This window comes from Carcharodon carcharias, chromosome 20 (genome assembly GCF_017639515.1).
Source record: "Carcharodon carcharias isolate sCarCar2 chromosome 20, sCarCar2.pri, whole genome shotgun sequence".
NCBI lineage: Eukaryota > Metazoa > Chordata > Chondrichthyes > Lamniformes > Lamnidae > Carcharodon > Carcharodon carcharias.
Genome location: NC_054486.1, coordinates 80,651,732 through 80,678,261, shown reverse-complemented (window position 1 = coordinate 80,678,261; position 26,530 = coordinate 80,651,732).

Here is a 26,530-nt window from a genome sequence, read left to right as displayed (position 1 = left end):
GCTGCTCAGCTTCCTCTGAGTAACCGCATACTGATTAACACTTACAGGTGATATGCTGGAACTCCACATGCTTTGACAGCGCTTGAAGTTAAAATAGCAGGTCCCATATGTATGGACAGATGGACCACCTGACTGTGTTTGGACAGGTGCAAGACACCATCAACAGTCACCGCAGCTCAGTAAATGGGGTTTAAAGAGGACAATTTCTTTATTGCAGCCTTAACTTTTCCCTATTCAGTAAGCTGGCCATCATCCAAATCTATTCTTAGCAAAACTCTAAATGGCACTGATGCTGAGACTTGCATTTCTAGCATTGGGTCTACAGCCATATTTTGGTTGAGGGGAGGTTTAATTTAATCAAAAACCATGAATGTGAGTAATCCTGACCTCGGTAAATGTATTTCTCCACATCAGATAGAGTTGCACTACAAGGAACAGAGTTATACAGAATTTTAGAGCATAGAAACAGGCTATGCAGTCCGTCAAATCCAAGCCAGTGTTTATTCTTCACACAGGCTGTCTCCCACCTTTCTTCATCTCAACCGAACAATATGTGAGACATATTTATATACTAATGTCAGACCACAACCTCGATTATGCAAACCTTCGTTAACTCTAACCCCAGCACAACAATGCTGCTATCTCTTGTCTCACAGTTGCAATCAGCCTTCCTAATTAGGCCATAATGTTTCTTTCAGACCAGCAACTTAACTCTTTGAACCCCACCTTATTGCATTGTTAACAGTAAACCTCCTTTGCATTGTCCCTCTCTGATCTGCTTGGCTAGACTGGTACATGCTTGCATAGTGTTGGCTGATCATCAGCTTTAGAGAATTGCCCACAGGTTAGTGGGGCATACATGCTCCCAATAGCTCAACAGTTTAACTGCAAACGTGAAGTCACAAAATAAGCAGCTCCAGAGGACCAGCGAACTCAGAGACATGCACTCCTGGTGAAGCAGTCTTTTGGAACTGTTCTAGAAATGACCTCTAAACATAACCTGTCATATTTTTGTCTTCCAACCACAATTTCCAGATAGTTGCCACTGTATTGTCAGTTTTCAGAAGTAGTCCTCTGTGTTTTGTACCTTTCAAGTCTTTCCCATAATCTTTAGGTGTCAAGTCCTAAATAGTAAGAACTGCACGTTTTCCTATTTTATAGTCCATGCTACCTGTTATGTCCAGACAAGGGGCACAGCAAATGATTTGTCACAAACCTCTCCCAGAGGGTCATGAGAATTTGGAATGCTCTTCCTCAAAAGGTGGTTGAGGCAGAGCCCTTGAATATCTTTAAGGCAGAGGTAGATAGATTCTTGATAAGCAAGGGGCAAAAGTTTATTGGGGATAGGCACAAATATGTGGTTAAAATCAGATCAACCATAAACTTCTTGAATGGCGGAGCAAACTTGAGGAGCCAAGTGGCCTATTCCTACTCCTATTCGTATGTTCATACGTTTGTCTGTAAACTTCAGGCACTAGCTTCTCTTGCTCAAATTTCATGGTCACATTTATGGGTGAGTGTGCGCATGTCACAAATTCACCCATGTTCCCTTGTTCTTTAAACTAATGGCTGGGATTTTCTGTGCCGACTGGTGTCAGGCGTGTTTGGTGGCATCAGCGGACAATATGGCGAGAAGGCTAAAAATTGGTTTCACGACGTTGTGAAACCAGTTTGCGATCGTCTGCTCAGCCCATCGATGGTGGGCCATGTTCCCCGCCATCGGACGTCAGGAACCTCATTGTAATACATCAGCATATCGTTATAAGGCCAGCCCGCTGGACTTATCCCTGCCACCACCCACCACCCCCCCGCTCCAGCTGGATCGTCCATCCATGTTGGTGGGAAAATACACTGGTGCAGAACAAGTCTTGACAAGTGTGACACGTAAAGGTTGGGACCTACTGCCAGGGTCTTGCTCACATCTGGGACATTCAAGGAGCAGAAGATGCTGGAGCCCGACAGCAGTGGGATCCAGGAGGAACGTCCATGGAATGCTGGGTGGATTCTCATGGATATGGCTCTGCTGCGAAGCAGTGCACGGAAGTTGGATAGTCATTGTTGATGCTCGCAATGGATGATGGTCAAGGGGGTGGGAGAGGAAGGTCTAAGATCGACTGGGAGTGGACAATGTGTTGCGGAGTGAGGTTTGGAGGGGGAATGAAGGTATCGGGGGGGTGAGGTTTGGAGGGGAGGAATGAAGGTGTCAGGGGCTGATGTTAGGAGAGGGGAGGAAGTGCGGGAGAGGAGATAATAATGGGAGAGAAGATGGCAACTGAGGAGGTATTTGTAAGAGGGTGGAATGTGTAAGGGAAGGAGTTCGGAGGGGGGAAGGAGTGCTGAGAGGGGAAGAAGTCCAAGGGGAGGAAGGAGGGCAGAGAGAAGGGGGAGTCTGGGGTGGATGGGTGTGGAAGGAGTGTGGAGAAGAGAGGGAGTCTGGGAGAGGAAGGATTGTGGAGAAGGGAGGGAAGTAGGGGTGGAGGAAAAAGTAAGGGTGGAGGAAGGAGTTGGGAAGGGGGAAGGAGTAAAGTTGGAGGAAGAAGTGAGGGTACTAGAGGGAGTCAGGAAGGGGGAAGGAGTAGAGCTGGAGGAAGAAATTAGACTGGAGGAAGTAGTCGGTGAGGGGGAAGGACTAAGTGTGGCGGTAGAAGTAGGAGTGTCTGAGGGAGTCAGGAAGTGAGAGGGACTAAGCAGGAGGGAGTCTGGGGGGGCTGGGAGGATGAAGGGTGGGGAAGGGGTTGTGGGGGTAAGGGGTTCTGGGCGGGAAGGGGTCTGGAGGGGGAAAGGGTTCCATGGGGAGATGGGGTCCAAAGGAGGGGGCGTGCAGGTGAACATGCAACAGAGGGGTCTGATGGGTCCATGACTGCCTCTTGCGGAGGGAGATGAGGGTGGGCATAGCATGAGAGTATGGTGAGAATGACCCAGGGCAGAGTGAGGCAGTAGGATGGGAGCATGAGGATTCGGTGATAGCGGTATAAGGGACAGTGAGGGTGTTTAGTGGAGACTCGGAGGCAGATACGGACCATGGGGGTAGGAAGGAGGAAGTTGGGGAGGTGAACGTGGATGGGGAGGTGGGATTTTTGGGAAGGAAGGGACATCCCTAATGTAAAAGGACTGTGGCTGGTAGCTCATGGAGGGGAAGTAGAAGGTGGAGCCAGGGGGATCAACTGTGATGGGGGAATGGAAATGGGTGACTAGGGGAGGGGAAAAGATGGGGGAGCGCATGAGTAAACAAATCCAGACCATGCTGTCCAAATTGAAAGTGAAATGACAATCATGGTGGCTGCTTGGGAGTGTGATCAGTGGGTGGGTGGAGATGCAAGTCAACTCAGATGGACAACTGAAAGTGAACCCCAGCAGATAGCATTCAAACTGCTCAGGACATTGAGCTGAGTGTGATATGGGAAGGATCCATGTGCGAGGGAGAGAGTGCTTGCATGAGGGTCTGAAAGGCTTTGCCACACACACACACACACCTCTCCCTCCAGAATCACTCATTGGTCAACTGCTCCCTCTGCGGTGACAGAGGATGAGGTTGCGGGGCTCATAAGCAAAGAGGACTCAGAGGGAGAGGACAGCCTCTGAGTTTCCTAAGTGGATGACCCAGGGGTGTCCAGCTGCTGCTACTCCTCCCTTCAGGTGCCCAAGGGCCCTGGCCTGACTCCTTGAGGTGAAGGAACACCTGGAGGGACATCGAGGTGCCCCATTGCCCTCTCATGTTGCCACTGCAGGAACTCACTGATGGCTCCTGCGATTGAGTGCAGGTCTGCACACATCTCCATGTTCTGCTGGACCAGGGTCTCCATGGTGTCTGCCATCCTCCCCAAGGAGACCCCCATACATGCACATGTGGGCACCACTTCATCAGAGAGCAGGCGCTCACACTCTTCTGACTCGCATGCCACTCTGTTGAGGGCTTCCAACAGCTCTGTGTGATGTTCCCACACCTTCTGCTGACTCTCCAGGGTGACTTAGAAGACCAAATCTAGAGGCTCGTCATCTGACTCGGACCTCACAGATTCCTGATCCCGAGCAGGCCTCCAAGTGCTGGGGCGCTTGCATGCACCTGCTTCCTGCTGCTGTGGACATATGTCTGTGCAGTGACCACCAGATTGTGAAGCTGAGCCTGCTCTAGATCAAGGTTCCACTGAGGTGTGTGCCTCTATGCTGTGCACGGTGTGGGTAAGTTTCTAAGGGGTCTTCCAGGCTGCTTATTTCTAACACGTCAATGGAGGAGATATCCTTTTGGCTGGAGGTGAGGACGTGGACGGAGCTGAGGGAATGGCTGGCTGATGGTGTCAGTTGCTTGGCAGAGCTTCCTGTGAACCAAAGTAGGTATAATTAGTACATGGCAGCAGAGTCAAAAGCAGGAGAGAGAGCACTCACATTTGCATTGAGGGATGGATGATGTGGTGTAGAATCCTTATGAGGGTGTTCGCTGCTGACCTCACCATCACCGCAGGCATGGTCCATGTCCTCACCAGTCAGTGTGATGGCACTTTCTTCAAAGTGAGTGAGGGTCCTAATGTGGGCCACTCCAGCTCCTGGTCTGGGACCTCTCCCTGCTGATGTGAGCAGGCTTCTACTGCATGAAAACAGATGGAGGGAGTGTGAGCAGGACACATGGCACTGCGTGGAATGTTTGTGTGATCAGCAGAGCCATGGACAGGGTGAGGATGTGAGCTCGAGAGGGTATGAGCCTGATGGAGATGTGAGGGTGTGTGTAAGAGTTAATGGTCCCTTGAGGTGTGAGATCCCTGTGAATGTGTGATGGGTTTATGAGTGTGTGAGTTGAGAGTGATGAGAACAGTAACTTATGCTTGTGAGGAGGCCATTCACCCTGTAGTGGCACTGGGTGGCTGTCCTCTTTTGCGCTGACCACCAGTGTCACTGCCTCCCAAGCCGGATTAGTGAGGTTGCCCATTCTGCAGCCAGACTGGGAGTAGAGGACATCACAGTGAGCCTCCACTGCGTCAAAAAGGCACCCGAGGGATGCATTAGTGAACCTGGGGGCTGCAGTCTTTTTGCCTTTCGGGGCCATGTCTTCGTTGCAGCAGTGGTGAGCTGGAAGCCCTGAGAGGTGTGCGCACAGCTGAACTTTAAATATGGCGTCCGGCGTGATGAAGCGGCGAGGTGATGGCATGGTGGGTGAATGAGAGCCCACCGCCATGGAAACAAATGTTTCCCAGGAATACATAATTAGTGTGGCGGGTTTGGGACAATACGGTGCCCGACGGGTAGAACATCCTTTTATTTGCCCACTACCACACTTAGTTCAAATTTGGGATGATTCCACTCAATGTCTAGGAATAAATTTAGTGAAGTTATCCTGCACAAAACTGTGGGCTGGATTAACTGTATCATCACCTACTGGACTCGCAGCATTTCTCCCCCAGTTTAGTGCATGTTAATGTTGCTTCACCTTTGCCTTGAACGTGGGTAGGATTTCTGTAATCCTTATCTGTTCTTCTGAATTGAGCTCATTGCTGGTACATAATGGGAACCCAGCAGGATTTCCATTGCTAAAATACATTGTAAAATGGACAACAACACAAAATGTACTGAGGGATCGTCAAGGCACAGGCATGTCCCAAAGACCACTGCAGCCTGGGTGTTGTAAGCCTCGCTAGAGATCTAGGCCTCCACTGTAAATTGGTGCTGGCTGGATTAAATGAAGATGAGGACAGGCTGGGATGCCTCACTGTCCCATTTTCCAGAAATTTCCGTTGCTATTTTGGGTGAGGTAGCAGAGGAAGATTCAGCCTGAAGCCCCATAAGGACAGTCCATGGCAAGAGCATTTTCTTCACCTTATGCGCTTTTCCTCCTTTACACCCTCCCATTGAGGCAACTCTAACTGTATACACAGTTGGAACCTGAACCTAACTTCATCTGATATCCAAACCGATATGTATTTTCCAGTTGGCTTTACTGGATAGGAATTATGAGCCAGATTTGGGAAATTTCCCGGCTGAGAACACTCACCCGGGATAAATGGCCCTGAACATCAGGACTTCCTTTCTGTTTGGGGGAGGGGGTGATCAGGGATGGAGTTGGGCCCACGGTACCCAAACATAGATTAACGGTGGCCATAGGGGCTGCTGAGTGCTGGGGACGGCTGGTTAAAAGGCCAGCCTTGGTTCTCTGGGACTTCGTCCTAGTTGTATTGTTAAATATTAGCCCTCATCCCGCACACCTCCTCACCATCCAGTCTCCATGCCCCATCCATGCCAACCCATGCCCCCCTCTCTTCCCTTAATGGCCCCTCATACTCTTATGCCAACCCACGCCCCCCTCCCCCCACCACCCTTTTTCCTTACACTCTTCATGCCAACTCACCCAGTATCCCCCATGGGCAGATTCAGAAGCCATGCTGTGATTAATTAAAATAAAGTTCTAATTATCTATTATAGACTTTGCTATATATAAAAAAACATTTTCATTCATGACAGTTGATTCAAAACATTTAAATCCCTTCAAAGTACTCAATCCCTTGTAAAAACAAATATTTGTATTCATAACCCCACATCAAAGACAGCTAATCCTTTAATAACCCCTTTGAGCTGTCAGTCAAATTGTAAACTTCAGTCTCCCCACTGTGATAATGAGAGGTTGTGGAAGCAGTTAAGCAGTAAAAATGCTATAATGATAGCACATAGAATTATGTCAATAAACATTTCTGGAAACTTCCAGAACTGTTTTTTTTACTCCCACAGACACAGGCAGGCATTTTCCAAATCTTAAAGGGCAGGAGATTTAAATTGAGAGCTTGACAATTCTACATACCTTATCTGCCCTTCAAGAGCATTTATATCTCCATGATAAAGCTGTGGAACAAGCACCGTAGGTTGAGGCCATTCCTGGAGTGAAAATGGGATCTACTTCTCCCCTGTACCCAGTTTAAATGGCCCTGACAATTCATAATTTGAACTCCATTCATTTTCACACACCATACTCTTTCCCAAAATGAGATTTGTCACAAATGGGGGAGAGACTTCCAGTTTGTGGGCCTGTCTGCCATTTTTAAAGGTCCACAGGGTCTCCACGACTCCACATAAACTCGGCCTTATAAGTAAGAACCCTGGTATAAGCAAGAACCTGGTGTTCTTGCTCACAGAAGGCAAATCATCCTTGTCTGCATGGCATAATATTACATGATATGGTGCATGCTGCTTGGGTTGGGTTTTTTGTGAAAGCACACAACAACTTTCTAGAATGATGATAGCAAGAAGACATATCAATATTGGATGGCCTGGCCGGCTTTCAGGCCAGAGGAAGTTAGTCAATGGGGGATGAGACTGGGAAGTTGGATTGTAAGTGACTCAGGTGGACTTTATGGAGTCTTTAATTGGATTCATGCTCCTCTCAATCCCACAAAATAAATTACCTGTTAGTACCTCTTTGATCTAGCCGGCAGCTGGTACTGGGTGGAGCATGAGCAGTGCAGTCTAAAAAAAGCCATGCAGATCGATCTATATTGTGGGACTCCAATTTAAATATCTAAATCTGCTCTGTGCCCTCTTCAGGCATTCATCTGAACTACCTGTTTGGTGGACCCCAACAAAATGGAGGTGGCTGTAGTGACATTGGGGCTGGGGCGATTGGTTTGTTTATGCTATTTTTAAGATGTTGCCATTCCATCTTATTGGGTAGGAGAACCTAAAATTTAGTCCAGTATGCTTGCAAGACAGGTTGTTTGCTAAAGGTTAAGAGCATCTATGCAGGAGGCTTTGAGTAGCAATGAATTAGAGGAGGTTCCAAGGTAATAAGGGGAGCGCAAAGTAATGACATTAATTTAGATTATTTTACAAAGAGCAGGCTATGGAGCAATTGGCCTCCATCTGTGCTGTAAACCTCTATGTTTCTATGAAACATTTATATTCAAAACCCTTGAGGACATTATTGACAAAACTGAGGATACACATGTCAGTGCCTTCAACATAGTCACGGTGAGACTGGCATACAGAGAAGCTATCAACAGCATACAGGAGGCGAAGATGTTATTTTGGATGCAAGAATATAAATGAAAATGTTAGCTGATACTGTGATTATTGGTATCAGCCATTCTAATTCCCATGTTAATGATTTCAGCCAAAGAATGAACAATGAGTGACACTAAAGAGCTCTGGAACCTGACATGTAGGCTATATAGAAGAGAGTTTTATGAATAAACAGTTCAATTACATTAAAATTTCATACAATAAAGAGGCAGAATTAAGCCATAGATTTTGTGTGAGAACAATAAAATGGGGGGAAATGGCAATTGGAAATTACAGTGTAGCGCATTTAATGGGATTTGAAAACATGCTCAAAGGTTAATGACTCAGCAATGCAAACATGACAGGGCTCATCCAAGCAGCAATATCTTTTGATTAACCAAGTTTATTAATCAATTATTAATTATGATTATTGATTAACAAATCTTAGTAATTGCAGCGTCTCAGTCAATTATTGGGTAACAATAGTGACGTGCTTGTATCATTTTGATGGCAAAACATTAAATCAGCATAGACAGTGCCAATCAGGAACAGCTCCAGTCCTAATTTGTGGTGATCAACACTGATTACCCTTCACCTCCACAAATATTTTAGGCATGATAGCCTGGGAGTCGCACCTGCAAAGCTATTTAGTTCAATGCCTAACAATGTTGCATCAAATTTCTCAGGCTTCTGTTTTGATCCATTTAGAATAAGGATTACACATCTGTAGAATAACGGAGTACATATAACAGGTTAGACATTTTTATGGAAACAAAGCTGGGGCTGAGGGGAGTGGTGGTGATCCACAGGGAAAACATATTTGGAACTCGGTGACAATACATTGCACTGAAATATAATTATAGCAGTTATAGTCTGTATTTTGAGATGTGCTTAGCCAGTATTGTACGAGTTATTCCCTGCAGGGATATTCAGATAATGTAATAGATTTTTTTCTTAATTACAGTATGTCATTAAATATTCCAAATTGTAATAAAGAATGTTAAATACAATGTAAAGGAGAATTCTTAAAAATGAACCTTAATTTGCATTTTGTATGATACATGGTTATTAATCTAATTAACAGTCGTTTAAAATGACAGGAGAGAATTTAGAAGTGCATCCTACCTGAGATTTTAAAATATATCTAATTTTCCAATTTCATACTCTATTTATATGGAGCATTGAATGCATTAATTAGAGCTCTGGTTAATATTTCAGGGGCAATTCATTCTTTGTTAATTTGCCATATGGTGAAGCTCATTAACTGTAAGCAAGCTAAATAAGGCAACATGCATCTCTGTGTTCTTCATAAATGCAAAATTTGAAGGAATTGGAGGTCTTGGCCATGAAGTTGGACAGAGCCTGAAAGCAGGCATGGGAATGGCAATGCAGGATGACCTGCTCCTTAAATAAATGATTGCAGCATGCAGCCAGTGCTAAATGCATTGCTGAGTGGCTGCATGCCTGAGTTAGGGAGCAGAATCATGCGAAGCTAGCACAAGCTAGCCTGCACTACTTAAAGCCAGCCTGCACCACTTTGAAGGGGAGTTGCATAGTGGATGGAGCAGGTATTGGAAGTGGCTTTAAAAGTGATTTTGATATGGAGAACAGTTAATAATGGCACACCATGGCAGAGAGCAGCTCCAAGCTTTCCCAATACTGCAGGCCTTGGTGCGGGAGGTGGAGAGGAGAAGGATGTTATTGAGCCACAGGGGGCCAGCAGGGACTTCAAGCAAAATTTGTAAAGGTAATGGGACTGAGTAACCATGTTTGAAAATGCCAAAAGTCAAGCCTGGAGGACCTAGATGCAGTGCCACAAAATGTTAGCAATCTCATATAAGTGGTCAAGGTCAGTGAACATTTCCTTAAATGTCATATTCCACCAATTGCATCATGGACAGAATCTTGCCCTTGTCAGGCAGTCTCGATGGGTGCCCACGATCGAGACTGGAAGGCAATTTCATGCTGGCGGGCCAATTAAAGCTCGCCCAGTGTGAAACACAAGCAGCAGCGCTCAATGCTGCCTGTGTGGGCGGGGGGAGGAGGACGAGCGGGGCGAGTGCATGCTTGATAATCTCCGTGAGGCACAGAGCTGAGGAGATTAAAAAAAATGAATTAAAAGTGTTATAAAACACGTCCCCGACGCGACTCTGTCACACGGACATAGACATGTTATTAATTAAGTTTTAAAATTTTAATTTTATTTTTATTTTCTTTAGGAAAGCTCATCCCGCCCGTGGATGAGGTTTCTTAAAAAGTACAAAGGCCGCTTGACCTTTTCACCTGCCTGTCAGCCGTAAGGTTGGACGGGCAGCGAAAATTTTCTTTTAAATATCTTGTTGATGGCCTTAATAGGTCTTTTAATTGTCGGCAGGCGTGCTGCTGACTCTGGCGCGTGCCTGCCGATTGAAATATCGCGTGACTATGCGTTGATGTCGAGATGCTCGCCCGATGCCAATGCGTGTCATTTTATGCTCGAGCAGCTTGGGCGCTTGCCTGCCCACCAAAGTTAATATTTTGCCCCATCATTCTCACACTTCTCAATGCAACACACAACCCCATCACTCACTTACCAACAACCTATCCCACAAGGCTCATACCTAGTATCCATAGCTTCATCTCATCAAGGCTGGAAGGCAATTTCAAGCTGGCGGGCCAATTAAAGCTCGCCCAGTGCGAAACACAAGCGGCAGCGCTCAACGCTGCCTGTGTGGGTGGGGGGAGGAGGATGAGCGGGGCGAGTGCATGCTTGATAATCTCCCTGAGGCACAGAGCTGAGGAGATTAAAAAAACATTTACATCTCCCAGCTTGCACACACTGTCAGATATTCAACCATGTAATCCACATCAGCAAAACAGATTTGACCATATCCCTCACTCCTGCAGAGAAGGAGATGCATAGCTGGATGCAAAAGGAGCTAAGTGACGAGGAACAGGCATGGCTGCATGTCCTTGTCCCAATGGAGGAGACAGTGATGACTACCATTGGAGCAGCCATGACTAAGTTTATGGTGAGCAGCAGGGCTGAAACCATTGAAGGTGACGGTATTCTCCCACCTAATCCTCCTCACATCCCACTTCCTGTTCATCACGATCTCTTCTAATTTACAAGCTGCAGATGGGAAAAGCGTGAAAATCTTCCTTTCCTCCTCTTCCCATCACCACAACCCTATCTTTGTGCTTTTCTCCTTTCAGATACCCAAGGACTGCAGCCGAGCCAGGTAGTGGTGGAAGAGCAAGAGGTTGGAGAGAAGGAAGAACGTGATGAAGAAGAAAGTTTGTCACTCTCTCTTACGCTCGCCGCCACCATCTCAAATACTGATACAGCATATACTTTAGAGATTAAATTAGAGGTAGTATTTGAATGTGGTAAGAGGCTGGCTATGTGTGAGCTGCTATCTGGGCAGGGGACAAGGGTAGTGCAAGTTCCAGCTCACTGGGGGGCAAGGGCACTCATGAATTCTGCTAAAGAAGACTCAGGTGAGGGTGTTGATGGGGTGGCCTGCAGAAGAAGCCTGATGCGTATGCACAATGAACTGTTTAGTGCCTTAACAGGCCCTGCAGAAAGCCTACGGTCAATTACAAGGAGCTTGGAGAAGCCTGACACAGGGATTTGCACTGAGTTTGTAGCTCTCCTTTCCAGGTGCAAGTGGGGACCAATTTCATCAGCACATCTGCAGCCCAATCATGATGCAGGGTTTGATGGCTGATGTCTCTGCTTCATAAACAGAAGCCAGCCACCATTTGGATGTTGCAGGAGAAGCTCCGACTGAAATCATGTAAGGTCAATTTGCTTCCATGCAAGCTCAAATTGCTGCCAGCATGGCTGCGGATACCAACATGCAAAGAGGCTTTCAGGCAGTCTCAGTAGTCCAGCAATTTGTCCTCCAATGCATTAATAGAATTGCTGAGGTGCTACCTGGTGGTGCATCAGTGGCACTGTGGAACATGAGCCTGCTCTCTCTTTCAGGATGACAACATTCGTCTTCCCACTGTAGTAGCAGGGTCTGGCACCTAAAGGGTTAATGTGGGACTGAGTACAGTACCGCCCATGCAATGATGTAAGAAAGCACATGAGCCAGAGCCAGGGTCAAAAGCAGGAAAAAGCAAGCACTCACAGTTTTCTTGAGAGAGATGATGGGGTGCAGGAACCCCACATGGTTGTTCACTGCCAATCTCACTGTCGTTGCAAGTATGGTACAAGTCCTCACCAGTCAGCATGATGGTACGCTCTTCAAACTGAGTGAGAGGCCGAATGTGGGCCACTCCAACCACCCCAGCCCCGGTCTGGGACCTCTCCCTGCTGTTGTGAGTCAGCTTCTCCTGCATGAAAACAGATGGAGAGAGTATGAGCAGGGCACATAGCACTGTGTGGAATGTTTGTGGAGTGGAGCCATAGACAGGATGAGGATGTGAGCTCCAGAGGATATGAGCCAGATGGAGATGTGAGGGTGTGTGTGAGAGTTAGTGGTGTTGTCCCTAGAGGTGTAAGATCCCTATGGATGTGTGATAGGTTTGTGAGTGTGGAAGTTGAGAGTGATGAGGTGGTTGACTTAACCTGGAGGAAAGGATGAGATCATTCATCCTCTTCCTGCACTGGATAGCTGACCTCCTATGTGCTCTGGTGGTGCTGACCACCACTGCCACCACCTTCCAGGCTGGATTGGTGACTCTGGTGGACCTGCTGTGGCGAAAGTTGGGTAAAGGACATAGCCGCGGCCTTCCACTGTATCCAGCAGGCATCCCAGAGAGGTGTCATTAAATTTGGGGACTGGTGTTTTCTTTGCTTTTAGGGCCATCCATTGCCTGCAGCAGTCCTGGTTTGTAGATATGAAGTAGGCATGTGCTTTGGTACACTTTAAACATGATGCCTGGAGCGAGGAAGCATTGAAGTCATGGCATGGCGGACAAATCTGAGCCTGTCTGCCTGCGATCTGGAGTGTTCCCATGAATTCATAATTAATGAGAAAGGACACACCAGGAATGGGATGATATGGCGCAAAAGCCTACCATGTGGCCGGCAGGTAAAACAACTATTTTCATGCCTACTACTGCACTTAGCACAAATCTGGGATGATTCAAAATTTTATCCTTAATGAAATTTTTAAAAATGGACTTTTGCTGAAGCAAAAAGATGGCTTCTACAATTCACCCGACCACAGGGTTGGCCCTTTGTCTGAGAACCATCAGAGTTTCAAGAACAAAATAATTCTTTTTCAGCTTCTGGAATCTCATCTCTCATTGTACAGCCCCTTATAATCACAAAAGGCCAGGGGGCTTGCACAGCTAACCTCATTATGCCTAGAAAGCTACTAACAAACTTATTTTACACCTGGGACTGTCCAGAGCTCTTTAAGGGGAACTACAAGAGCATCATTTGTATCAAATAATCTGACTTTGCTCGTGGAGTCAATGAGTCTGCCTAGACAATGGCTTCCCAAGCACCAGACCCTCAATGCAGATGGTAGCTCTTTCAATGGGGACATTATCCACCCTGAAATCAAAGCCAATTCCAGACACTGGCTAAACATCCCTTTTTGAAATCATTGTGGAGAAGCAAGGTCACATGATTCCAGTGACCTTTTTCAAATCCCTATATCCCTTTGAGAACTGAGAAATAGTCAGTCTGCTGTAACATCCAGCTGGGGAACCACCAAGAAGCAGATCCCTCCAGGCAGAAAAACAGCTTGTTTGAAGTCTATCTCTGATGGAAGATTTCATCCCATCGCCTACACAACTAATTCAGTCTCTGTGTACCTACTTCATCTTGCAGTCAGCACCAGCTGAAAAGCGAATACTACAACTCTGGTCTTCAGCCAGCTGAACTCGAACACCTACATGAAAGAATTCCTCAATGGACTTTGACTTGGGGCTCTGGAAATCATATGATTTAGTAAACATTTCTGCTGTTTTCATATGTAAAACTCATTTTTTCTATTCTCCATCCCCCCACCGATTTTACTGTGTGTGGCTGTGTGTGTTTGGAGTGGGACGTTGCAGAGCATTTCCCCCCAGCTTTTTGAATGTAAATAAACTTAACCTTCTAAGTTAACCCTAACTTGAGTTTGTTGCAGGTTATTAATAAATTGGATCACAAAAACTGAGGGATTGGGAAAACATGGCACCACATATTTAAAAAAAATAACTCAAAACACTTTCTGCTTACAGACAGGTGGTAAGAGGAAATAGGAACAGTTTGCCTGTCTCTCTCTGCTGTCCATAACAGTATTCAGACTCTGATTTCACCTGTGATCTCTCCTCTTTTGCAGAACAGGTTTGTCCATTTTCATTCCAGATCCTGGAAAGTTCCCAATAGTTAGGTCAACCTACTGAATGCGAGATTACCACTGCATCTCCGGTAGAAGAGGTACCAGAGAAGGACCAAAAGTCTGAGGCACATCTACCCCCAACTGCGATGATAGTATAGTTGGTTGACACACCAACCACTGTGCACACACAGCAACTTCCAACCAGCAAAACCACAAGGGATTCTGCAATTTGGTAGTAGTTGCACACCGTCAACCACAAAAAACAGAGGTGATCATGCTACTCAATCTTCTTCTTGCCACAGAACTCTCTTCTTCAGCTTCAGTGAGCTTCCAGATGGAAGCTCTAATTGGAAAAGAAAGAAGAAAGAGAAAGCACCGTCAAGGAGATGCATATCATTTTCACCTACCCCACAGGCGACAGTCAAGGCAAACAGCAACCATACACTGCAAAGCCAGCCAGACCATTCAGGCATGGTTTAACCTCAAGCAATGGAAGAAATGCATGAAACCATACCCAAACATCAATCCAACCTCCAAGCCAGTGACAAGAACAAGCAATACCAGAGCCTACCACTCTCCTGACAGAATGGTGAATGAGATATGGAAGGGTTATAAGGCCTCCAGACCACCTGAACCTCTAGCTTCAAAGCTTTGGAGGGAGGGGATAAGGTAGTGAGAATGTTGTTAATGCTGATACTGTAATAGCAAAATTGTTAGAATAGGATTAAGGTTGTAACAATAAGGTCAATGCACAAGACTTATAACAATGTAAGACTTAGAAATAAACTAAAATAACTCTATATCCATGGGATAAAGTCTTGGGGAGGGGGTGTAGTAGTAGGGTCTGGTACAAAAAGAGTTAATGTGGGACTGAGTACAGTACCGCCCATACAGTGATGTAAGAAGGAACATGACCCAGATCCAGGATCAGTCTAGAGATGAAGTAGAGACCTAGAATGGGGTCAACTTGTACCCTCTACTGTAAATATATACATAGTTATGAGTTGTTAATAAAGACTATTAATATACTCAAGACTATGAAGCCTCCTTCATGATGTCTGGAGCAGGATTCTCCACCCACCATTGCCACTCCTCCAGTGCCTGTCAGCCCAGACTTCTGCCATCCATCTCAAGATACTACAATCCAAAGTCAAATGTTCTTAGGCCAGAGCTGCTCCAGGTCACGCATCAAGGCCATAAACAGCCTTCCACTAGTCATGCTGTAGCCATTGGCATAGCGCTGCTGAGAAGCACAAAAAAAGACAAAGGCCCATGGAAGATGGACACAAATGGAATGCACATGAGTGCTTAGTTGGAATTTGCATGTTTGGTTTATAAACCAGGTTTAAAATGTTTATGTTGTGGGACTTCATGGTTGTGTTTTTTGCTTTTGCAGTCGAATGAGTCGATTAAGGAAAGCCTGGCAGGAAAGGGCTGTGTTGGTTACTTCCTCCCTCCTACTTCCTCCTCCTTAACTGGTCACTGTATACCTCATGGCAATGGCTGTTCCCTCATGATGCGTGCTGCAGACCCCATCAGGAACCTTGACGCCTAATCTACTGGAGGGCTCTTCCACAGAGGAAGTGTTGTTTAAGCCTCACAATTGTCTTCACTATCGTCTGCCTTCTCATGTGGCAGCATGGCTTTTGTTATAGCATGCTGCCCATGTGTGCATGCTTGTGAGTTGCGCACTGGAGTCATGAACCATGTCATCAAAGGATAGCCCTTGTCAACTAATTGCCACCATCTGGTCTACCAATATGGCTCAAAGGCTGAGGGTACAGTGATAGCTACAGAACAAAGGCACCACAGCTGCTGCCAGGATACTGAGCATGATACATCGTGTATAGTCACACACCAGCTGGACATTGAGGGAGTGGAGTCCCCTTCAGTTACAGTACATCTCAGAGTTGATATTTGTCACTCGCAAAGTAACATCATGCAGTTACTGGCATTTTGCAGCATGGGAAAGCTTGCAATCCTCATGAAGTTGCTTACTTGCTCTGCTGGTTTCTCTCTGGAAAGAGGGAATAAAATGTATTCAGCTGTCTTGGAACACAGAGCCTAAATCACTTCGCTTAGTGGATGGCAAATGGAGAGATGTTGCAAATATCTTTAGCTCCAGCCTGGAGCCAAATACACTAACATTTAATAGCATGGTCACCTTCATAGCTAATGGCAATACCATCCCCATCCTGTTCTGAGACTGCACCTGGCTGCAGCAAATGGCAAATTCCGGTGTGAACATCCTTACTGAAGTGGCGATGTCCAATGTACTGTTTCTCACAGAGCTCAGGGAGTTGAGTTGCCCATAAAGACCTGGGCAGATTTGGCCTCCTGCTGAGGGTACTTCTTCCTTTCTCCTCCTCCCTTTTCCAACAGCTTATCCTGTTCTCTGTCATCTCTACTTATTCTCCACGTCATGCTGTAATCAAAGGAGAATGCTTAGTACTGCACCCATATCCTTGAATGCTTGAAATCCAGACAAAGTCCATCAGCACGTGCCACACCATTCCCTATGTACTTTAGCAGCTTTAAAGAAGTTTAGAAATCAAGAAAACACCTACAATTACAATAATTATAGAAATGAATCAGCATCTAACGTGAAAGTAGCTGATGATCCCTTTAAATAGTGATGGCGTGGCATTCCTCCTGCATATTTGGTTGTGTAAGTTTAATAGAGGGCAGGAGCATTGAGCTCCAATTTGACAGCGCTGGCATCAAATCAGCATTACACGTTGACTACTGTCACAATCTGTCTGCTCTGCATACTTTCAGCAGACACTTCTTGTCTCCACTAGTACCCTCATAAATATGGCATCAGAAATACAGCATCACCACACGTGACATTTTGGAGGCAAAACACCATTCAAATTGCTGTAAAGCCAGGTGCTAAGGAACGTAATTTTGGTCAGCCTTTGTTTTTTATACTTTGCAAAAGGTCTTACGTATGACTGTAACTGCAGAAATAGCTGAACTTTGCATGTACTCAGGAGTCACTCATCAATCCTTTAAAAAAGCAAGCATGCATTTGGAAAGTGATTCTCAAAAAGAACTTGCCTTGCAAATTGAACTGAGGCTGGGTATTTACACTGATCTGATTGAACAATCGAGTTTGGCCATTGGTATGTATATTACTCTCAGCTAAATTGACACAACCTCACCCCAATATCTGCCACCCGTAACAACGGTGCAGAACTAGATAAATGTTCACTCCTCATCAGAGCTGAGGAACATCTCCCTCCTCATAACATAGACTCCACCTATGTGGAGATCTCCTTATAACACAAAAAATCTATGTAACATAGGAGAATCATTCCATTCTAACCTAAAATACACAATCCCTTAGTGGGTCTATTTTTCTCCAGATGACCATTAACATTTCTGTCACCTACTCCGAACACACTAACTTCATTCAAACAAAGGATGAGGGGTTGGGGTGGGTATGGAATTTGCCACTGAAAATTAGCAAAATGGATGAACACATGTTTACTGCTTTGGAGAGGGAAAGCTGATCAAGAAGGTGGATTGCAAACATATTTAAAGGGTAATATTTGGCTAAAGAAAGGTTCAAAAATAAATTTCAGTTCTTTTATATTAACAGAAGAAACATTAGGAAATATTTACCAGAATTAGAAATAAACACAGCTATTAAAATATTGATATCATTGGTACCAAGGAAGAAATATAAGTCAGAGCAGTAGGTGGAGCTGGCAGGATGTGGAATATTTTGCAAAAGACTATTAAAATAGGTAGAAGGTTCACACTATGAATAAGGGATGGCATAACCGCTTTGAAAAACAGAATAGGGGATATGGCATTAACATCACAAGTATAAACTAATAATAAAAGCAATAAGGTTAAAAATTGGAACTGTGATGCTTTGGAGATTTGACATTATCAATGAAAACAGGCATCCTAACAGCATATCGCAGTCCACATCTGGACTGGTTGCCCTTAAATTCAAACCAGCATGGAAATGGCTGATTCTTGACAGCTTTTCATTGTGGCTACTGCTTTTGAGCCACTCATATTCTCTCACCATCTCCACTGAAGTAAGACACAATGTAGAATGAGTCTCAATGTTTTGTGGGGTTAAACCCTTCATCTTTTGAAAAAAATACAAAAAAATACAAAAAAGCACAGGAGAAGGACATTTGGTCCATTGAGTCTGTGCCAACTCTTTGCAAGAGCAATTTAGCTAGTCTCAATCCCCCGCTCTTTTTCTGTAACCTGAAAACTTTTCCTTTTCAGGTGCTGGTCCAATTTCCATTTGAAAGACATGACTGAATCTCCCACGACCACTCTTGCAGGTAGTGCAATTGAGATTGGAACCGCTCGCTGCATTAGAAAAAGGTTTTTCCTCATGTCACCTTTATTTTTTAAACCAATCACCTTAAATCTATAATTTAGATTATCACAGTTGTTTGCAATGGATCATGTGTGACTGTTACTGCTACAATTAGAATTTGCACCTTGTTATTCTGTAGTAGCCAATGAATGTTCTTGTTTGGGCAGCTGCAGGAAGGATTTGGGGATGGGTTCTTTGTTCCATTTTGCACCTGAAAGAATTGCCATTGAATGTAGGAGCGGCCGCATCTTGCATCTGCCTGCTTGTCAAAGGACACAAGCAAATCACGGGTTAGTTTGGTTAAGTTGGTGCAGAGATCAATGTTGGTAAGGGTATATGGATCTACTGTATTCTGCACATGCAGTGAGGACTGTTCATGCATTGAATAGATGGGGCGCCTAACTCAAGGTTTCATTCGTAAGTTTTGCTATCCTCAGGGAAAAGAGAATACACAAAGTGACTTAATCGTATATCAAACAATAAACCATTGAGGAATATTGGGTACAGCCTGGTTGCGGTTTCACAAATAATCCATTATAAGTAAAGGAATACATGTAGTTCAGAAGAAAAATTAGCCATTCAGCTATACAAATCCTTATCTATTTATTGATTTAAAATCCATTTGTGGCTCAAAATTTCCCAATAGAATATAAATGGTAAAACCGACCAGTCCTTTATCTGCTTGTCAGTGCATTTAGAGGAAATTGCAGCCTCTTGTGTTACGGTGGCCTTACTTATAATCTAGGGTCTTGCTGGGCACATATTCAGTTTATTACTTGTCAGTCCTATGCCACGATAACAGATTACTGAAGTGTAAAGTGTTTTGGGCCTGAGGATAGATTACAAGTTTAGGATAGATCATGCTCTGTCATTTTGTGATCTTGCCCTTTGCAGAAAAGCACGGGAGTGCAGTGATATTTTTCCATTGCGTTTAGTTCTATAACATGGAATCCCATTGTTCAGATTTTATTTATATAAAAGCACTATACTTTATATAAAAAAGACTGCCTCAGATTACCTTTAAGGCAAAGAAACAAAGGTCTTGCATTTGTACTTTTACTCCTTATTAGAAAGCATATAATGGTTTTTATTCTCTCCTGTCCCCATTGTTTGTCACTGGGAACATAATAGACTCCATCGAGTCATTTAGGAATAGAAGGAGGCCGCTCGCCCCATAAAGCCCATGTCAGCTCTTTGTGGGGCAATTCAGTCAGTTCCATACCCTTTTTGGTCTCCATATCCCTGGAGTATTATTTCCTTCAAGTGCCCATCCAATTTGCTTTTGAAATCATTTGATTGTTTCTCCATCCACCACCCTCATGGCAGCGAGTTCCAGCTCATTACCACTCACTGCTTAAAAAAAATTCTTTTTCACATTCCCTCTGCATTTCCTACCCAGAATCTTAAAATAAATATCTCCTAGATCTTGTACTAAGTTAACAAGAAGAGTTTTTCCTTGTCTACCTTATCTAAGCCTGTTATAACCTTGCACAGCTCTATCAAATCTCCCTTCAAACTCCTTTGCTCCGAAGGGAACAACTCCAGCCTTCTCAGCTTAACCTTGCAATTAAAACCCCCCTTTCCTGGAACCATTCTGATAAATTTTCTTTGCACCTTCTAAGTGTCTTCACATTTTTCCTGAACTGTGATGACCAGAACTGGATGCGATACTCTAGTTGAAGCCTAACCAGAGCTTTATATAGATTCGGCAAACTTCCCTGCTTTTGGACTCAATGCCTCTATTTATGAAGCCCAAGATTCCATATGCTTAGCTGACTACTCTCTCAATGTCCTTCTGCCTTCAAAGATACATGCACATGCACACCCAGGCCCCTCTGTTCTTGCACACTCTTTAGAATTGTACCATTAAGTCTATATTGCCTCTCCCCATCCCTTCTGCCAAAATGCATCATCTCACATTTCTCTGTATTAAGTTTAATTTGCCATTTGTCTGCCCTTTATAATAGCCTAATTATGTCCTGTTGCAGGCATTTTGTTTCATCCTCACTGTCCGGCACTCATTCCAAATCCATCAGCAAATTTTGAAACTTTACTCTAAATTCCATGATCCAGGTTGTTTATAGAGAGCAAACAATAGCGCTGACCCTTGGTGAACACCACTTTCCTATGCCCGCCAGTCTAAAAACAACCATCTCCCAAGACTTGCTGCTTTCTGTCCTTAAGCCAATTTATCATCCATTGAACAGTGGCCCTCCAATTCCATAGGCAGTTTTATTAACCAGCCTTTTGGGGTACCTTGTCAAATGCCTTCTTAAAATCCTTATAGACAACATCCACTGCATTTTCTTCATCAACATTCTCTGTTGCTTCATCAAAAAATTCAACTAGATTAGTGAAGCACCATCTGTCCTTTACAAATCCATACTGGCTCTAATTAATGAACTCAAACCTCTCCAAGTGCCTGTTGATTTTTTTGCCCTGATTAAGGGTTCCAAAACCTTACCCATCATTGATGTTAGACTAACTGGCCTATAGTTGCTAAAGCTGTCCTTGCATCCCTTCTTTTAACCACTCTCCAATCATCTCTCCCATATCTAGGGAAGTTTGAAAAATTAAGACAAGACCTTCTGCTATCTCCACCCCTACTTCCTTTAGCAACCTGGGATGCAAGCTATCTGGACCATGTGACTTATCTACATTAAGCATGGTCAGCTTTTCTATTACTTCCTTGCTTTCAATTTTCACACTATCCATTGCCTCTACTATCTTCACTTCTGTAGATATTTTGTCAGATTCCTCTTCCTCAGTAAACATCGATACAAATAAGTCATTAAGTATTCACACCCTGCCCTGCACCTCTAAGTCCCCTATAGGACTCACTTGACCTCTTACTACCCACTTACTACTTACATGCTTTTGGATTCCCTTTTATGTTGGCTGCCATTCTATTCTCATACTCTCTTTGCTGATGTTATTTTCCTCCTCATCTCCCATCTCAGCCAATAGTATTTGACCTGGTTTTTACTTAGAAAATGCACCTGACATGGCTCAAATATCTTTCTTTTTTGTTTTGTCATAATCTCTTTCTCCCTCATCATCCAAGGAGCCCTGTTTGTGGCTCTCTTACCTTTTGATCTTGTTGGAATGTAACTAGCCTGTACCTGAAGGATCGCTTCCTTAAAGATCGCCCATTGTTCCATTAGAGTTTTTCCTGTCATTCTCTGGTTCCATTTTATCCTGGCTAGATCCCCTCTCATCGCATTGAAATTAGCCCTCTTGCAATTTTAAAGTTCTAAATTAGATTATTTCCTTGCTCTTCTTTATTACTAATCTAAATGTTGTGATAGAAAAATGTTCCTCAAACGCTTGACCCACTTCATTTCCCAGCACCAGATCCAGCAGTATCTCCATTTTAATTGTCCTGAGAACATACAGATCAAGGAAGTTCTCTTGACACAGTTCAGAAATTCCTCCCCTCATTACCTTTTACTCTAACATTATCCCAATCAATATTTGGGTCATTAAAGTCCTCCAATATCACCACTTTTTCCCTGCTGATTTGTTCCTGTGGGTGGGATTTTCTGGTCCAGCCAGTGGCGGGCACATCATCAGGGCCAACTGACTTTTGGCCACTCTCCAAATTTTCCCGTCCCGCATGCAATGATGTTCGCCGCTGTTGGGACTGGACAATCCCAGCCCTCTCACTATTTGGGGGCCTATAGCATACCCCAAGTAATGTGATCTTACCTTTTTTGCTTCTCAACTCTAACCAAATGGAATCTGTTTTTTGACCCCTAAAGGAAATCCTCTCTTTCCAATACTACAATGCCTTCCTTAACCTGACTGCCACCCTACTCCCTTCTTTCCTATCTCCATCATTTCTGAAGACTTTATATCCCCGTATATTAAGCAACCCATCCTCAACATTTCTAGACCATATTTCCATTATTGTCACCTCATCATATTCCCAGATGGCCATTTGCGTGTATCACTTACTAACCTTATTCACCACACTTTGTGCATTTATGTAAATACATCCTGTCTTTGTATTTGCATAATCCTTCTTAGTCTACCTCTTTCTAATATGGTACTACTTACTCCTCTAATAAAGTCCATCACTCTCACTTTATGCACATTATTCTCCTTTTCTACTTCTATATGCCAGTGTCCATCCTGCTGCCAATTTAGTTAAAACCCTCAAACTCACTGGTGAACCTCCCTACACGGACATTGGTCCTGTTGAGATGCAACCCGTCACTTTTAAATAGGCAGCTCCTGCCCCTGAACTGGTCCAAATGCCCCAAGAATGCAAAGCCCTCCCTCCTGCACCATGCTTCAAGCTACCCATTGATCCCTCTATCTTCCTATTTCTACTCTGACTAGCATGTGGCACTGGGTTTATTACAGAGATTACTACTGTTGTGGACAGGAAGGGGATTAATTTAAACAGCCCTGATTTCTACTCTCACCAGCCGTCCGTAAACAGAAAGGTGTTTTAGATTTCTGATTTCCCCTTTATAAATGGTGGTGTGTTTTCCCTAATCTTTCAGTTTGGAATGATCCAATCCTCTATTAATAACCCCACAGCAAACTCAAGATTAGGTAAAAATAAGAGGGTTGGTTTATTTTTACAAAATGCAGGAAGGGGTTTTGCAACATCCACCCCTGTTTGCACTCATACATTAAAAGAAGGATAAAAGAAAGGGGGACAGGAAAAGATCATGATAAAAATAAGAGTTAGGATTTCACATAAGTCCAGAGTCCAGAATATTCAAAAGTTCAACGGGGTATTCCTTCAGAGGTTAACAGGCTGAAACTGTTGCAGAGTCTTCCCAGAAGCAATAACTTCCCCGATGGAAGAAAGCACATAGTGCTGAATGATTCTTATAGGCACAGATGCTGGAGTTCTGATGTTCCAATAGTTCACAGTATAGATGAGAGCCAGGCAGTTTACCTGGACAGAGCTCTTTCTGCTGCTACCTGTTGGATGGTAAAATGGTAGACTGCCTGGGTTCAGTTGCACATGGCAATATTACAGGTTGTAGCAGCTTGCGGGATGTCATGTGACATACCTCCCACTCCTTCTCCTGGGTGTTGGACAAAGGATGTATTTTCCCAGGTCTGGAATCTTGAGGTGTTTAATGGAGGAGTCAAAGTCACCTTTTGTCTTTGCAAACATACCGTCTTTATTGGCTGGAGCTCTGCCTTAGAAATGTTAAGGGGTGTTGGTGTATTTCTTTGGAATTTGATTTTCTTCAGTCACAGGGGCATTATCACCTCTTTAAAGATAACAAAGTCCCTGCTAGTTTCTGAAGGTTAGAAATTCCTCTGGTACGAGTCATGGCTAGTTAAGGAAAAGCCTTTGTCTATTTTAAAAAAGATAATAATTTTGTAGACTAGCCAGATTGGTGTAGATATATATATATTTCTTCCTGTCTTCAGGCCAGGACATTACCCTTGAGGCCCTATTATTTAACTTACTCCCTAGCTCCTGAAAATCCGACCTTAGGACCTCAATACCTGCCCTCTCTATGCCATTGCTACCCATGTGTACCATAACTTGTGGCTCATCCTCTTCCTCCTATTTTGCACCCCCTCCATATCCTGGCACCAGGGAGGCAAGACACCATGCAGAACTCAATGACAGCTACAGAAACGCCTGCCTAACTATGGAATTTCCTATAATGACTGCATCTCTATGCGTTGCTCTTTCCTCTCTTGCCCATTGGTGCCATGGTCTGGGCTGCACTCTTTCGGGGAATCATCACTCTCGGCAGCCTCTAATACTGAGTATCTGTTTGAGAGTGACACACACCCCAAAGACTCCTGAACTTTCTGCATCTTCCTACAATTGCAGATGGCCTCCCACTTACTATCCTGACCTGTCACTGCCTGTAGGAGTGGCCACATCCTGGAACACAAGATCCAGGAAACTCTCATCCTTCCTGATGCTCAACAGTGATAGCATTTTAAAGCTGAACTCTCCAGTTAATGGCCTCTCTTAAAATACAGTTATCTGACCATGTGTCCAGTAGCAGAAGGAGTGTCCCACAGGTTAGTGCTGAATGATTTCTATGGACCATTGCTGAGTTTGTTGAAGTGTTTGCAGTTTGTAGAGTTCTGTAAAATTGCTTAAGTCTACAGGGAGTGGTGTAGCAGGTGTTGAAGGTCTTTGTCCTGACTTCAAGGGTTCTACACAAAATGCTTGCTTCCAGTCATAGCATCTCCCTTGGATTATAGCATGACATGGTGAAGTGGATTACAATCCTAACCCTTTTTTGGGACCATTCCAGGTCAGGCGTACTCCCGGATGATAACTCTCACTTAAGGTTGAGAAAGGAAGGCCTCATAGACATTTAAATGGATCCGAAGAACTGATCTAACTCTTCCTGAAGGTAAGGAGCCACCAGAGAATATTACCACTCTCCAGATAACCTTTTAACAAGTTTTAGCCAAATTATAACAAGCTGGATATTATGAGTGTCTGGGCATCTCTCCTCAACACTGTACCATTTCACTGAAGAGGGTACAGAGATGGGTTTTCAAGTTTCGATACAGAAGACTATATGAGACAATATATTTTCTGAAGTATACGAAAGTTTATGTAAGAACCAAACATGCAATTCACATTTGATGGAAAGTCAATCACAACATTGATAGTTCTAGGAAAATAAAGTATAATCTTGTTTCCATTAGAGAACCCATACCTTAAGTCAAAATAATGTTACAGGGAGATATTTAAGATATCCATCAATACTTAAAGTAGCACTTACCTTAAATCCCCAAGTAAAAAGCTACAAAGTCTAGCAAGATACCTTTTTACCAAGTAAGGAGAGAACTATTATCACTAAACTACAGTAGCTATACCTTTACCATGAGAAATGCTGGGGTGAATCCAATGAATCTAAAAATTCTGCTGTGTGGTTCCAATAATTATACCATAAAAGAGCTGAACCAGCGAGAAGCATGTGAGCATACATGCTAGACAACATCCTTTGTTTTAGTCAATGTCCTTTGAGCAAATAGGATACTGAAAGGTGCAGATGTTGGTCACTTCCTTGCTAAACTCAGTTTCCAGGATTCAGAAAACAAATGATTTAGGGACATCCTTAAGATTATCCATTGCTAGATTATGGTATCTTACAATTTATCAGTGCCTTGCTAAGGTGATGAAGGGGCGAGTTCCTGATTTTCAGGAACTGCCTTGTGTTGGAGCATATACCATATCCTCTGCCACTGGATGATGGTGTCCTTGAGCACACAATTATGCCCAGGCATGTTTATAAACTTCTGAAACTTTGTTCAGCAGGTGAACTCTGCTTTTAATTTTTAATCCATATTTCATTGGAGAATCACTCTTTTAAATTTTATAATTCCATATTTATAGCTGCAGTACTTCACAAAGGGAAATGATCAGACCCAACACAGAGCAGGACAAGCTGCCAGAAGATGTAGGGTGAGTCGGGTTCTTAGCAGGAGGCTATATCCCAGGATGATCATGGAATAATTCTGTCACTTAAACTCATCATGGAACAGTGTTTCAGAACTCTCAGTTTCACTAAAGAACTCTTAGGAACATAGGACTTAGGAGCAGGAGTTGGCCATTTAGCCCTTTGAGCCTGGTCACCACTCAATAAGATCATGACTGATTTGGTTGTGGACTCAACACCACTTTCCTGTCTGCCCCCCATAACTCTTGATTCCCTTGTCTATCAAAAATTTATCTAACTCTGTCTTGAATAAATTCAATGACCCAGCCTCCATTGCTCTCTGGGGAAAAGAATTCCACATGCTAACGATCCTTTGAGAGAAAAAAATTCTCCACATCTCCATCTTAGACATTAGACCACTTATTCTTAAACTGTGTCCCCTGGTTCTAGTCCCTCACACATGTGGAAAAATCGACCCGGCATCCACACCATCAAATCTCCTCAGGATCTCATATGTTTCAATAAGATCACCTCTCATCCTTCTA